Here is a 13206-nt window from a genome sequence, read left to right as displayed (position 1 = left end):
AAATTCTGTTCCTTCTAGTATATGTTCTACATATTTGATTCCTTTACCATTCCAATCTGAAAAGTTGATCATATTATTGTTTTGTAATATGTCAGGGTTGTTCCAGATAGGTGTACGTTTGCATGGGATTAATGAAGACTCTGTCAACTTCAGAAACTCCCACCATGCTGTCAGAGAAGAGCTGATGTTGATGCTTTTGAAGCATTCATGTCGTTGGATGTTTGAGCTGATAAATGGTAGATCTGAAATCTCTAGATTATTGCAAAGTGCTTGTTCTACATCTAGCCAAGGTTCATCTAAAAGGGTATGTTTTAGCCATCCTGAGATAAACTGAAGCCTGTTGGCTAAGAAGTAGTGCTGAAAGTTAGGTAGTTCTAATCCTCCTTTATCCTTGGTCTTTTGTAGTGTTTTTAAGCTTATACGTGGGGGCTTATTTTTCCAAAGGAATTTGGACATATATGAATCTAGAGATCTGAACCAATCTTGCGGCGGTTTAGTTGGGATCATTGAGAATAAATAATTTATTTTTGGTAATACCATCATTTTTATAGCAGCAACCCTTCCTATGAGTGATATGGGTAGACATTTCCATCTAGCCAGATCACCTTCTACTTTCTTTAAAAGTGGGGTATGGTTTAATTTAGTTAGATCTGCAAGCTTGGGAGAAATATTAATACCTAAATGTTTTATATTTCCCGATTGCAGTGGAGTAGAAGAGGAATTATGGAAGCAGCAATTAATAGGAAGGACTGTAGATTTTGACCAGTTAATTGAGTAATCTGATATTCTTGCAAAAGAGTTTATCAATTCAATCACCCCAGAGATATTGGTTTGTGAATTTTGGAGAAAGAGTAACACATCATCAGCATAAAGGCTGATTTTATGTTCCACGTTCTTGCATTTTATGCCCTTAATTGCTGAATTCTGTCTAATTGCTGCTGCTAGTGGTTCGATAAAAATTGCAAACAGTGAAGGGGAGAGTGGGCATCCCTGCCTGGTGCCCCTCAGGAGACATAAGCTGGAGGATGTCTGGTCATTTGTTCTGACACAGGCTGTTGGGGAATTATATAATGTTTTTAACCAGTTGATGAAAAAAGATCCAAAACCAAATTTGTGTAAAGTTGCAAATAGAAATTTCCAGTTAACTCTGTCAAATGCTTTTTCTGCATCTAAGGAAAATATTGTAGTTTCAAGGTTTTTACTGTATGAGTAGTCTATCAAATTACGTGTATTTGTTGATGAGTGCCTACCTTTTATGAAACCAGTTTGGTCAGGATGAATTAAGAGGGGGGTTATTTTCTCTAGTCTCTTCGAGAGAGCTTTGCAGATTATTTTGAGGTCTACATTAATAAGGGATATTGGACGATAGCTTGAGGGATATACAGGGTCTTTGCCTGGTTTTAGCAGTAGATTAATGTTTGCAGAATTCATATTTGATGGAAGTCTGCCCTTTTCTTTGATTTCTAACAACGTTCTGTAAAAAACTGGTGCTAGAATCGTCCAGAATTCTTTGTAGAATTCTGCAGGAAAGCCGTCTGGACCTGGAGCCTTATTATTGGACATACTTATCAGGGCTTCCTGGAGTTCACCTGATGTCAGTGGCGAATCCAGTGCCATTGCTTGAGAGTCTAATAATTTTGGGAGAGTTATGTTGTCTAAAAATTGATCAATTTCCTTTTTAGATGGGTTTATTTGTGGTGAATACAACGTTTTATAGAAATCCCTGAAAATGTTGTTTATTTGTTTCGGTTCATATATTGTGTTCCCAGATGAATCTTGAACAGCACATATAGTTGTTTTTTCTTTATTTATTTTAGCTGGTTTGCTAGAAATTGACCGGATTTATTACTATGTTCATAATTTTGTAAGCGTAGTCTTTGTACTAAGAATTTTGTTTTTCTATCAATTATCTCATTTAATTCTAGTTTTGTTTTGCGTATTTTGTTCAATGTTTCCTGATCTTGGTGGGACGCGTAGGCTTCTTCTAGTGATTTGATGTTTTTTTCTAATTCCTGAATATTTTTGTTTTCTTTTTTCTTTTTATGTGATGAGAAAGAAATTATTTTACCTCTCATCACAGCTTTCCCTGCTTCCCATAAAACAGAAGCTGATGTTCCGGGAGTGTCATTAAAGTCTAAATATGAAGTCCACTCTTTTTTAAAATATTTAATAAAGTCTTCATCTTTAAGCAGTGATGTATTAAATCTCCAGTTTTCTACTTGGCATAGTATTATTCTTGTGCATTAGTGTTAAAGATACAGGAGCATGATCGCTGGACAGCTATAGGGTGACTCTCAGTGTCTGAAACGTCACTCAGCAGTGAGCTGCTGACCAAAAAAATAATCTAGACGAGAGTAGGAGTGATAAACATGTGAAAAAAAAAGTATATTCCTTACTGGTGGGGTGAAGGGAGCGCCATGCATCGCAAAGACCAAAGTCGCTCATATACTGTTTGATTATATTTGTGGACTGCCAATTACGCTGAGTTCCTGCTGTATTGAGCCTATCCATTTCTTCATTCAGTCCAAGGTTGAGGTCGCCTCCAAGCACAAGTGTGCCATCTAAGTGTTCAGAGAGTGCACTGAAAAAACCGTGAAAGAATGAGGGATCATCAACATTTGGACCATATACACTTACAATACATAGCTTTTTATCAAGTATAGATAGTTTAATGATTAAGAATCTGCCCTCTGGATCTATAACTGTATCGAGTACTGTGAAATTAATTTTTTTATGGATTAAAATTGCTACTCCCCTTTGTCTAGAATTATAACAAGCTGAGAACACATTAGGAAACTCAGGTGTTTTAAGTTCATTCGAACCTCTAAGAGGTCTGTGGGTCTCTTGTAAAAGGACAACATCTGCCTGTAGTTTTTTGAGTTGGTTAAATATTTTTAACCTCTTTTCTCTGGAGCCAGCTCCATTTACATTCCATGTAACGAATCTTAGTGCACCCATAGATGTCTGTACATAACTAGGGGTGTACTCTGTGTGTGTCGCTTAGACAGGTGGAGAGAATACATCACTTGTTCATAAATAAGGAGAGGGAGAGAGAGAAAAAATGTGTGGCGAGATGCTCCCTGAGTCTGACTATGTGTTTGCATATTTACTAATATGAGTATGCTTGGCTTAAGTGTGTGTATCCTGTAGGTCTGTGTGCGCTGTCTGACTGATGTAAATGTGCTGCCGTTGAGCGCATGACTGTGCGTGATCGTGCAGTGAGTAAGTGTCGAAATAAATGATGTTGTTTGTGGATGAGTGTGGAAGCAGGTGATCGAAGCAATGAAAGAAATAAAGAAAGAAACCAAGGACGAGGGTGAGCAGCATAAAAACAAGAGGGGGAAAAGAGAGAGAAAAAAAAAAAACGAGAAGAGAGAAAAGAAAACGTAAACATTCCAATTAAATCACTGACGGAGAGTGACGGTGTTAATACTGCTATGAAATCACACTTAAGATGCGATTTGATACCGGTAAGTTAAACAGATGTTAATGCAAGTTAGTGTGAGTGGATAGGGAAAGGGTGTAGCGGATTCTTATCTGGTCTGAAGTTAATACAGCCACGGAGTGATGTTGGGTTCGCGGTGGAGCTGTCCGTCCACGTACAGCCGGTCCACAGCGATGACAGCGCGGGAGCCTTTCTGGATGAAGCCGCGTCGAATCGGGAAGAGGACCCTGCGTCGTTCCAGGATCTCTTTGGGGAACTGATCGTTCACGCTGAAGTCCGTTCCTTTTAATTCCCTGCCGCGGCTTTTCACATGTTGCTTTTGTTTGAAGTGGCCGAATTTGGCCACGATAGGACGTGGTCTCCCGGCCGTAGCCCGAATGGGGCCGAGGCGATGCACCCTATCGAAGACGATGTTCTTCACCGTGTCCTCCGGCAGCTTCAGGTGGGTTTTGATGAAGCTTTTTACCCTGGTCTCCGCGTCCTTTCCAGCGGCTTCTGGAATACCAGAAAATGTTCATACTTCTCAGATAATCCCTGAACTAGGACTGAGTTGCACTCACCTGGTCAGAAAAGGAAATGATGAAATGCTCTTTTGTATGAGAGCAGAGCCTGAGGGCCTGAGAGCCTGGGTTAGCAGATAAAGATAATAACCACGCTCAATCCCTGTTATTTCTGACTTGGATCTTTGGTTTTTCCCACTCATCTAAGACAAATAAACCTGACCTTGCTTCACTAAACATGAATTTCCATTTTAATAATCCCCCACATTTCTTCCCCATCTGTGGTAAATTTTCCAGTCATTCACCCCGGTATTGTTACCTGCCTTTGGACTGTCACAATGATAAGGATATGGGCTTTTGTTCACTGCAGTTTCAGTTCTTCTTGCTGAATAAAATGTAGCAGCATTGCACATCTACACAAAAGATACCAAATTATGGAATTAAAATGTTATGACTAATTTTGGGATCTTGTGTTATTTAAATGGTAATTGGGCAATAGTAACTACACAAATTCCTCTGAAATTCTGCCTTTTAATTCATAAGAAATAGGAAATGTCATAACCTTTTCTGATGTAAAGCTTGTTTACAGAAATCCAGCTATAAATGTCTTCACCAACCTTTTATAGAAGACTGTAGGCGGCCCGATGAACATAAGCTTTAACGCAATACTGATTTCATCATTAGGTTCTTTTTTGTAATGTCTGAATAATTTCCTCTGGAGTTCAGTCAATTAATTTTTAAAACTAACACAGAGACATTAAGATCTCATTTATTCAATTTCATAGGCTGTGAACTCAAGATGGCTGAAGCATGCACAAATAGAAGAGCCCCTTTATGGATAGTGCAAATATCTGAGGGTAAAGAGTAATGCTGAGGAACTGCTGCATGAAAACACCAGGATGACAAACAGACAATCCGATGAGGGACAGAGGGAAACACACTCTATATATACTCACACAGAGGGTAAATTCTATTTATACATTTAGAAATACAGAGAGACCCCAACAATTAAACACTTGGTGAAAATGAAAAAGAAAATCTCCCTTTTAAATGAAAAGACAGTGGCTCCGGCTCTACAGGTTTATTTATGATTGTATTTAATTATTAGTTTATTATTAGTGGCTAAACCTATAGACTATAGTGTAACATCTTGTTTTCAAATGGGTCCACATATGCTGTTTATTAGTTTCTGCTAGGGCTGCCTTGCTTAACGTACAGGTGTTTCCCATTAAGTAGCTGTTGGTAGAATAAAAGCACTGAAAAGTACAGCAGTACTCAATAAAGCCAAGTTATGATTCTTAAGCTTTAATATTTGTCATTCCTTGAACAAAGTAGTTCTTAATAATTCCCCTGGATCGTTGGTTGAGCCTAATTTTGTAAGACATCTGGAAAAATAAAAACCCTACGTTATATATTGTATTACTCGTTTCCTCAATTCTTTCCTATTTAGACTGCTTAAATGATAAAAGTGAAGATCTAAACTTGTATTTGTATCTGTATTTGTAGCTTCTTATCTAAATACTTTAAATGGCAGCATTGCTGTAAAAGAAACAAGTTTATGAAGTTAAATACAGAATACCTTAAATGATGTGTCCTTTGTAGCTATGGGTGACTTAATCCAGGCAGAATTACAAATACGGACTTTATTAAATATACTGATTTTATTTAAGAGCCAAATAAACACGTGAAATAGGTTGAGTTCGCCGAAAGGAACTAAGTTTAGACTGGTTTCAGAAGTAGCCGTGAAATACTTCGTGACAAATCAGCACGCAAATGTCTATCTGTGTGTATTCAAAGGAGCTTGCAAAGAAAAGCGTGTGGACTTCTTTAAGTTACTTGAAGACGTTTCACCTCTCATCCGAGAAGCTTCTTCAGTTCTAAGGTCAAATGGTGGAGAGTCCCAGATATAAACCTGGTGGGAGTGTCCCCCCACAGAGGGACAAAAGGACCCTCTGATGATCCTCTAATCGCCTGAGCCAAGGTGTGGAACTGGGTGTGGGTCCCAATCAGCCAGAGTTTCGGGTGAGTTCATTGTGAAACCAGGCCCCACCTTATCATGCGAATTCCTGAGGTCAGATGGCCCAGGATGTGAGTGGGCGTTAAGGCGTCTGGGAAGGGATCTCAAAACTGGATTATAGATGGCAGAGAGTTGGTGTCGTAAACCACCGCCTTTGTTCAAAGATGGTCGCTCACAGTGGACATAGATGGCTTCTTTCACTCCTCTTTCAAACCATCTGTCCTCTCTGTCCAAAATGTGAACATTGGCATCCTCGAAAGAGTGTCCTTTATCCTTAAGATGCAGATGGACAGCTGAGTCTTGTCCTGTGGAGGTGGCTCTTCTGTGTTGTGCCATGCGCTTGTGAAGTGGTTGTTTGGTCTCTCCAATGTAGAGGTCTGGGCATTCCTCACTGCACTGTACGGCATACACCACATTGTTAAGTCTGTGTTTTGGCGTTTTGTCTTTCGGGTGAACCAGTTTTTGTCTGAGCATGTTGCTGGGTCTGAAATGCACCGGGATGTCATGCTTGGAGAAAACCCTCCCGAGTTTCTCTGGCTGAGCCGGTGTATCAACACAGAAGAGCCACCTCGACAGGACAAGACTCAGCTGTCCATCTGCATCTTAAGTGTCCTTTATCCTGCATCTTAAGGATAAAGGACACTCTTTCGAGGATGCCAATGTTCACATTTTGGACAGAGAGGACAGATGGTTTGAAAGAGGAGTGAAAGAAGCCATCTATGTCCACTGTGAGCGACCATCTTTGAACAAAGGCGGTGGTTTACGACACCAACTCTCTGCCATCTATAATCCAGTTTTGAGATTCCTTCTCAGACGCCTTAACGCCCACTCACATCCTGGGCCATCTGACCTCAGGAATTCGCACATCTGACACATCTGAAGGAAGCTCTTTAAAAGAAGCAGTTAGGTGAGACAAAAACAAAAAGAAAAAACAAGAGAAAAAAGATAAACAACCAGAACCATTCATAACGTCTCATTAACTGTGGGGCACTTTCAAAAACAGAGATCCCTCTCTCACACCCAGTTCTGTAAATAACACTTCACACTAAGAACTAATCACCAACCATCATCTCCTCAGGCTTTATGGTTGATGCAGCTTTCATTTCAATCCATGTAAACTGATGTCTCATGTAACTGAATATGTTGCTTTTTTGGGATGATGAGAGCAGGGATTTAAAATGGTATGCTTATGTGATGAGATGAGCAATCTGATTGGCCATTACTTGTTTATTCATGTGGTAAAAAGTTTACATTACACAATCACGGGTATTACAACTGCAAAACTAATGTTTCTACAGGACAATCACTCAGTTAATATGTGGATAACAAAAGATAATAAAGAATAACAAAGGGTAAGACAGATATTAGGCTCTTCTCATTCAGTCACATCCTCTCAGTTTCGGGATCTCCATCAGACGCTGACCCACAGAACGATGGAAACATCACTTTGGAGTGCTCTCTGTTTAGATACTATTCTTCCATACCCTGTGGAAAGAAGAGTATCTGCTGGGTGGATGAGACAGGATTTGCACTGCCTGACAGAGGTGCCCTGCTCAATGGGCAGACAAAATGTGTTTCTCTTCTGACTGTGAAGCATCACAGTGACCATAACAAAAGATACACCTGCCAGTTTCTTAACAAAAAGACTGTGATGATAGAGGGTCACTACACACCTGCTATAGGTGAGATAAATCAAAAGTAAAGTAAGATATTATTTTAATCAAACAAATGCTGTCTGATTATATTGATATAAAATGTTTATTAAGTAGCTCATATAATAATATGTAATAATAAAAATGTCATATGTAATAATATGTAATATGTACTAATATACAGTGTTGGGTAAGTTACTTTAAAATAGAAACTTAGTTACATTACTAGTTACTGCTATTAAAAGTAACTCAGTTACTTCAAGTTACTCGTTACTTTCAAAGTAACTAGTTACTAGGGAAAGTAACTTTGGTTTTACTCAGAATTCTCTTGTTAATGTGTTGCTTCCATAACTTTGCCAGTCTTCTAGCTTGCTTACTTGCCACAAGTGCACTGTGTCACCTACCAATAGAAAGGAAAAGATAATGTGCATATTTCCACGAGAGAAATCCCACGCCTGGATCGTCATTGACTGCTGCCATGATTCTAGCCTACGTCACAGTGTCATGTGCGCCTTTTATATCCAACACAAAAACTGCAGTCGTGGTGCTTTGATTGTACTCAGAACTCGGAAATTCTGCCTTCTGAATAGGAAGATGTAGGTAACTCCAGACTGCAGATAAGCTGCATACACGGCTGGACTGGGACAAAAAATTGGCCCGGGCATTTTGACTAGAGACCGACCTGCCATTATAGGAAAAATCATAAAGCCTTTGAATGAAAACAAACGCTGTTGTGACAGTGATGTTCACTGTTTTGATGGTATATATGCATCAATCTATCAATCGTTTGTTGCAAGATTCAGATAATTATTTTTTAAAAGCTAGACATTTTAAATGAGAATAAGAAAGAAAAGTATTTCTTTGTGCCCCCCTCTCCCTGTTAATGCTCTACCTGCCCCCCCTGGCAAAACTTTGCTAGATCCACACCTGCACAGTTACCAGCTGTCAGCTACCTAAAAAGGATCCTGGGGTTATTTGTCTCTCAGAAACAGTTCATAACTTCCCTTCAACTCATTCATGTCACCTAAAAGGTAAACCTGTTTCTCCATCACCTGTTCAGCTCTGATGATTCCGTAAGGACATCTCCAGGTTTCATCTTCAGGGCTCGCAAAATTTCAAAGTCCCTGGTAGCCCTTCGGGCAGGGACTCTTAAGTTTTTGGTAGCCCAAAATAAATTTAAGTAGCCCGAATAAAAAAGAGAGCAATTTTTTGATTGATGTTTTGTTTCCTGTTTTGTTTCCGTTACAATATTATACATTAAAGTATAATATTGTAACGGAAACAAAACATTAATCAAAAAAATTGTTGAAACACAAATTACAACATTGTATAAAAATTACAATCATCAACTGAAATACTTGGTTCTAACTGAACAGAAATTTCTATGAACTTGTAAGAACTGTGTAGAACATGAATCAGTCTGTGTCAGATCCTGAATTTGAAATGTCCACTGAAGTCATGGGTAAGAGGCAAGTGGAACCAAGATCGAGGCCATTTGCTTTTTGAAGTTTGCAAAGACTGCTAAATTTTGCCAATGGTAGTTCACTCTTTGCAACATAGTATGCTGTTCTAAACAGATTTTCAGGTTTATTTTTAGTATGTTATTTGCAATTGGTGTTTGTTCTGGGAAAGATATTGCAGACTGAGCAATAATGCATTTCTTGCATTTCTCATGGGCTCTAATGGGGGCCTTTCTTAAAATGACTGGTCCCAGTAACAAAGGCGCTTGTCGACTCAGAAATCGAGGGAAAACCAACAACACACCCGGCAGAACATTATGTTATTTACACGGGTGCACATAAGTGGTCCGCATGTGCGCATTCGCTATCAAAATAAAAGACGCGCACCAGATAAGAAGTTGCAACGCACGTTTGCGTCCATATAAAAGGCTGTTTTTGTCCTAGAGTGGGATTTTCACGGCACATTCTGCACCACATCTCTGTGCCTTCATCATTTGTTTGAAGCCAGCTCACCTCCTGCAACCACTTTTCCGAGAATACGCGCTTCTTTTGTGGTTCGGACTCCTTCTGACATTTCTTTGGAGGTGGAGGAACACCAAAGTAATTGCTTAAAGGAGCTTCTCCGACATCTTTAAGAGTTCTAAACAAATGTCTGTCCTCCTCCAGAAAATCTTATGTAAGCAAACACGCGTTGCAACTTCTTATCTTGAGCGCGTTTTTTATTTTGACAGCGAATGCGCACCTGCGGACCACTTATGTGCAGCCCTGGTTATTTAGCTCGTCATGTTGCAGCCGAAGAAATTCTTTTGTCCATGAAACCATAAAGCTGCACTTTCTTTTTGCCTTATAGTCTGATTTGTCATAACTTTTCCGTTTTGTGGTAAGCTTTTCTTTGGTTGTCACCCTTCTTCACCCTGACCTGTCTTATTTGGCTCAGCAGAACTAAAACATATATCCTGCTGCTTTTACACACGCACTCACATAACGCTCAGCGATTCTCTGCGCGATCAACCTCTCACATGTTTAAGCTGCGGGAGATTTCACTTGTCATGTTTGCATAGTAAGCTAACGATTGATAAGACGATGACAGAGGAATTGGTGCGCAAATTATCATCACTCACCAATCAGTACTGTCGCTCTCTATACTCAGTTCCAGCGATTGCAAAGTGAAAGCAAAACACAAGCGCAAATTCAAACGCGATTTCAACATGTCACATATTGACAGTGGCTCACCGATGCCAATGACATAATTACCCAGCTACATTTCTGAAAGAATGCAAAAGCATTGACATATATTTTTCCTTCCTATGATAGCCCGACGGGCAGGGATTTTGGTAGCCCGACTGGAAAAATCGCTAGACAGAATAACTCCAGCTTTGTGCCTTTTTCAATGTAGCTGAATTACGGGACAAACTGTTCCTTTTCACCTCAATAAGAAACGCGTAATATTTTCTCTCTCAACTCTAATAACTTAACAAAATAAAGTTCAACATCATTAACTTCATAGCACCCACCCAGCTGTATAGAAATTCCGTCATGCTAGCTAGTACGCAGTACGGAAAAAGTCAGAATAACGAAAATAAACTCCACCTAAACTTGGTTTATACAGTGGGGCAAAAAAGTATTTAGTCAGCCACCGATTGTGCAAGTTCCCCCACTTAAAATGATGACAGAGGTCAGTAATTTGCACCAGAGGTACACTTCAACTGTGAGAGACAGAATGTGAAAAAAAAATCCATGAATTCACATGGTAGGATTTGTAAAGAATTTATTCGTAAATCAGGGTGGAAAATAAGTATTTGGTCACCTCAAACAAGGAAAATCCCTGGCTCTCACAGACCTGTAACGTCTTCTGTAAGAAGCTTTTCTGTCCCCCACTCGTTACCTGTATGAATGGCACCTGTTTGACCTCATCATCTGTATAAAAGACACCTGTCCACAGCCTCAACCAGTCAGACTCCAAACTCCGCTATGGCCAAGACCAAAGATCTTTCGAAGGACACCAGGAAAAGAATTGTAGACCTGCACCAGACTGGGAAGAGTGAATCTACAATAGGCAAGCAGCTTGGTGTGAAAAAATCAACTGTGGGAGCAATCATCAGAAAATGGAAGACATACAAGACCACTGATAATCTCCCTCGATCTGGGGCTCCACGCAAGATCTCATCCCGTGGGGTCAAAATGATCATGAGAACGGTGAGCAAAGATCCCAGAACCACACGGGGGGACCTGGTGAATGACCTGCAGAGAGCTGGGACCAAAGTAACAAAGGTCACCATCAGTAACACACTACAACGGCAGGGAATCAAATCCCGCAGTGCCAGACGTGTTCCGCTGCTGAAGCCAGTGCATGTCCAGGCCCGTCTGAAGTTTGCCAGAGAGCACATGGATGATACAGCAGAGGATTGGGAGAATGTCATGTGGTCAGATGAAACCAAAGTAGAACTTTTTGGTATAAACTCAACTCGTCGTGTTTGGAGGAAGAAGAATACTGAGTTGCATCCCAAGAACACCATACCTACTGTGAAGCATGGGGGTGGAAACATCATGCTATGGGGCTGTTTTTCTGCCAAGGGGACAGGACGACTGATCCGTGTTAAGGACAGAATGAATGGGGCCAAGTATCGTGAGATTTTGAGCCAAAACCTCCTTCCATCAGTGAGAACTTTGAAGATGAAACGAGGCTGGGTCTTCCAACATGACAATGATCCAAAACACACCGCCCGGGCAACAAAGGAGTGGCTCCGTAAGAAGCATTTGAAAGTCCTGGAGTGGCCTAGCCAGTCTCCAGACCTCAACCCCATAGAAAATCTGTGGCGGGAGTTGAAAGTCCGTGTTGCTCGGCGACAGCCCCAAAACATCACTGCTCTTGAGAAGATCTGCATGGAGGAATGGGCCAAAATACCAGCTACTGTGTGTGCAAACCTGGTAAAGACCTATAGTAAACGTTTGACCTCTGTTATTGCCAACAAAGGTTATGTTACAAAGTATTGAGTTGTATTTTTGTTATTGACCAAATACTTATTTTCCACCCTGATTTACGAATAAATTCTTTACAAATCCTACCATGTGAATTCATGGATTTTTTTTTCACATTCTGTCTCTCACAGTTGAAGTGTACCTCTGGTGCAAATTACTGACCTCTGTCATCATTTTAAGTGGGGGAACTTGCACAATCGGTGGCTGACTAAATACTTTTTTGCCCCACTGTATCTGACCCAGATAGACTGCAGGTCATAACTTCTTACCTGAAGTTCAGTTCACACTTGGACCGGCGGCCGTCTCGGGTCTCTGTTCCTTCTCCTCCACCTGCTGGCCTCCACCACTTGCTAATGTTACTGAATCTGTGGAAGCTCCGCGATAGCCACCACACGAAGTAACGAGTAACGACCCTATCTAAATCCCAGTAACGACTAACGCGTTCCTGATTTTGGCATAATAACTAGTTACCGTGCACGTTACCACAATAATAACGTAGTTACTGTAACGCGTTACTTAATAACGCGTTAGTTCCAACACTGCTAATATATATTTAAAATTTGTTTTGTTAAGCCTCTACGAATCTTGATTCCACACTTAACAAGGGCTTCATCATCATTGGTGCTGGGATGGTGATTCCGGTTCTGGTCGTCATCTTTACTGTTTTCATTAAGTACAGTAGGAGAGCCAAAGTGAGAGAAGGTCAGTAAAACAAGGACAGTATTTGTAGGAAGGCACAAAGCAGTGCAATAAATGTACCGCATTCAAACCAAACAGTCATTCTGACATTTGAACTTGCAGAATGATAAAGTGATGCATAATAAGCTATTGTTTTCTCTGCATTTTTAAGAGTTTTCATGGACTGATTTGAGGAATTTAAGGCAAACAAATGCTAAATTTAAAGCATCCTCTTATTTCTTTTCCGTATTTTATATGAAATATATCCTGTAACAGTGGTGGCTGCTCATTAAACACGGACAAAGGTTCAAATAATGAATTCCATGTATATACAAGTCACCCTTAATAGCTGAACTCTGAGGCTGCACAGCTCTAAAAGGTCCGTTTCAGACACTTTTTCCACTCTTACCTCTTTATGATGTCAGTGAGAGTGAATATACTTAACATGGCCATCTCAGACATACAGCTTTCACTC

At 40.2% G+C, this 13206-nt stretch overlaps 1 long non-coding RNA gene across 1 annotated transcript in view; it reads left to right on the top strand.

Moving 5' to 3' along the window:
- Window positions 1-5748: 5748 nt before the first annotated feature.
- The window catches only part of LOC146502084 (uncharacterized), a 44626-nt gene continuing 37168 nt past the window's right edge, over window positions 5749-13206 (top strand). Inside the window, exon 1 of the long non-coding RNA XR_014869280.1 lies at window positions 5749-6037. This is a non-coding gene — a long non-coding RNA (uncharacterized LOC146502084). The remainder of the gene's footprint in view (window positions 6038-13206) is intronic.

The sequence above is a fragment of the Neolamprologus multifasciatus genome, chromosome 15, assembly GCF_963576455.1.
Source record: "Neolamprologus multifasciatus chromosome 15, fNeoMul1.2, whole genome shotgun sequence".
Taxonomy (NCBI): Eukaryota; Metazoa; Chordata; class Actinopteri; order Cichliformes; family Cichlidae; genus Neolamprologus; species Neolamprologus multifasciatus.
This window is presented reverse-complemented; position numbering and strand designations above follow the sequence as displayed.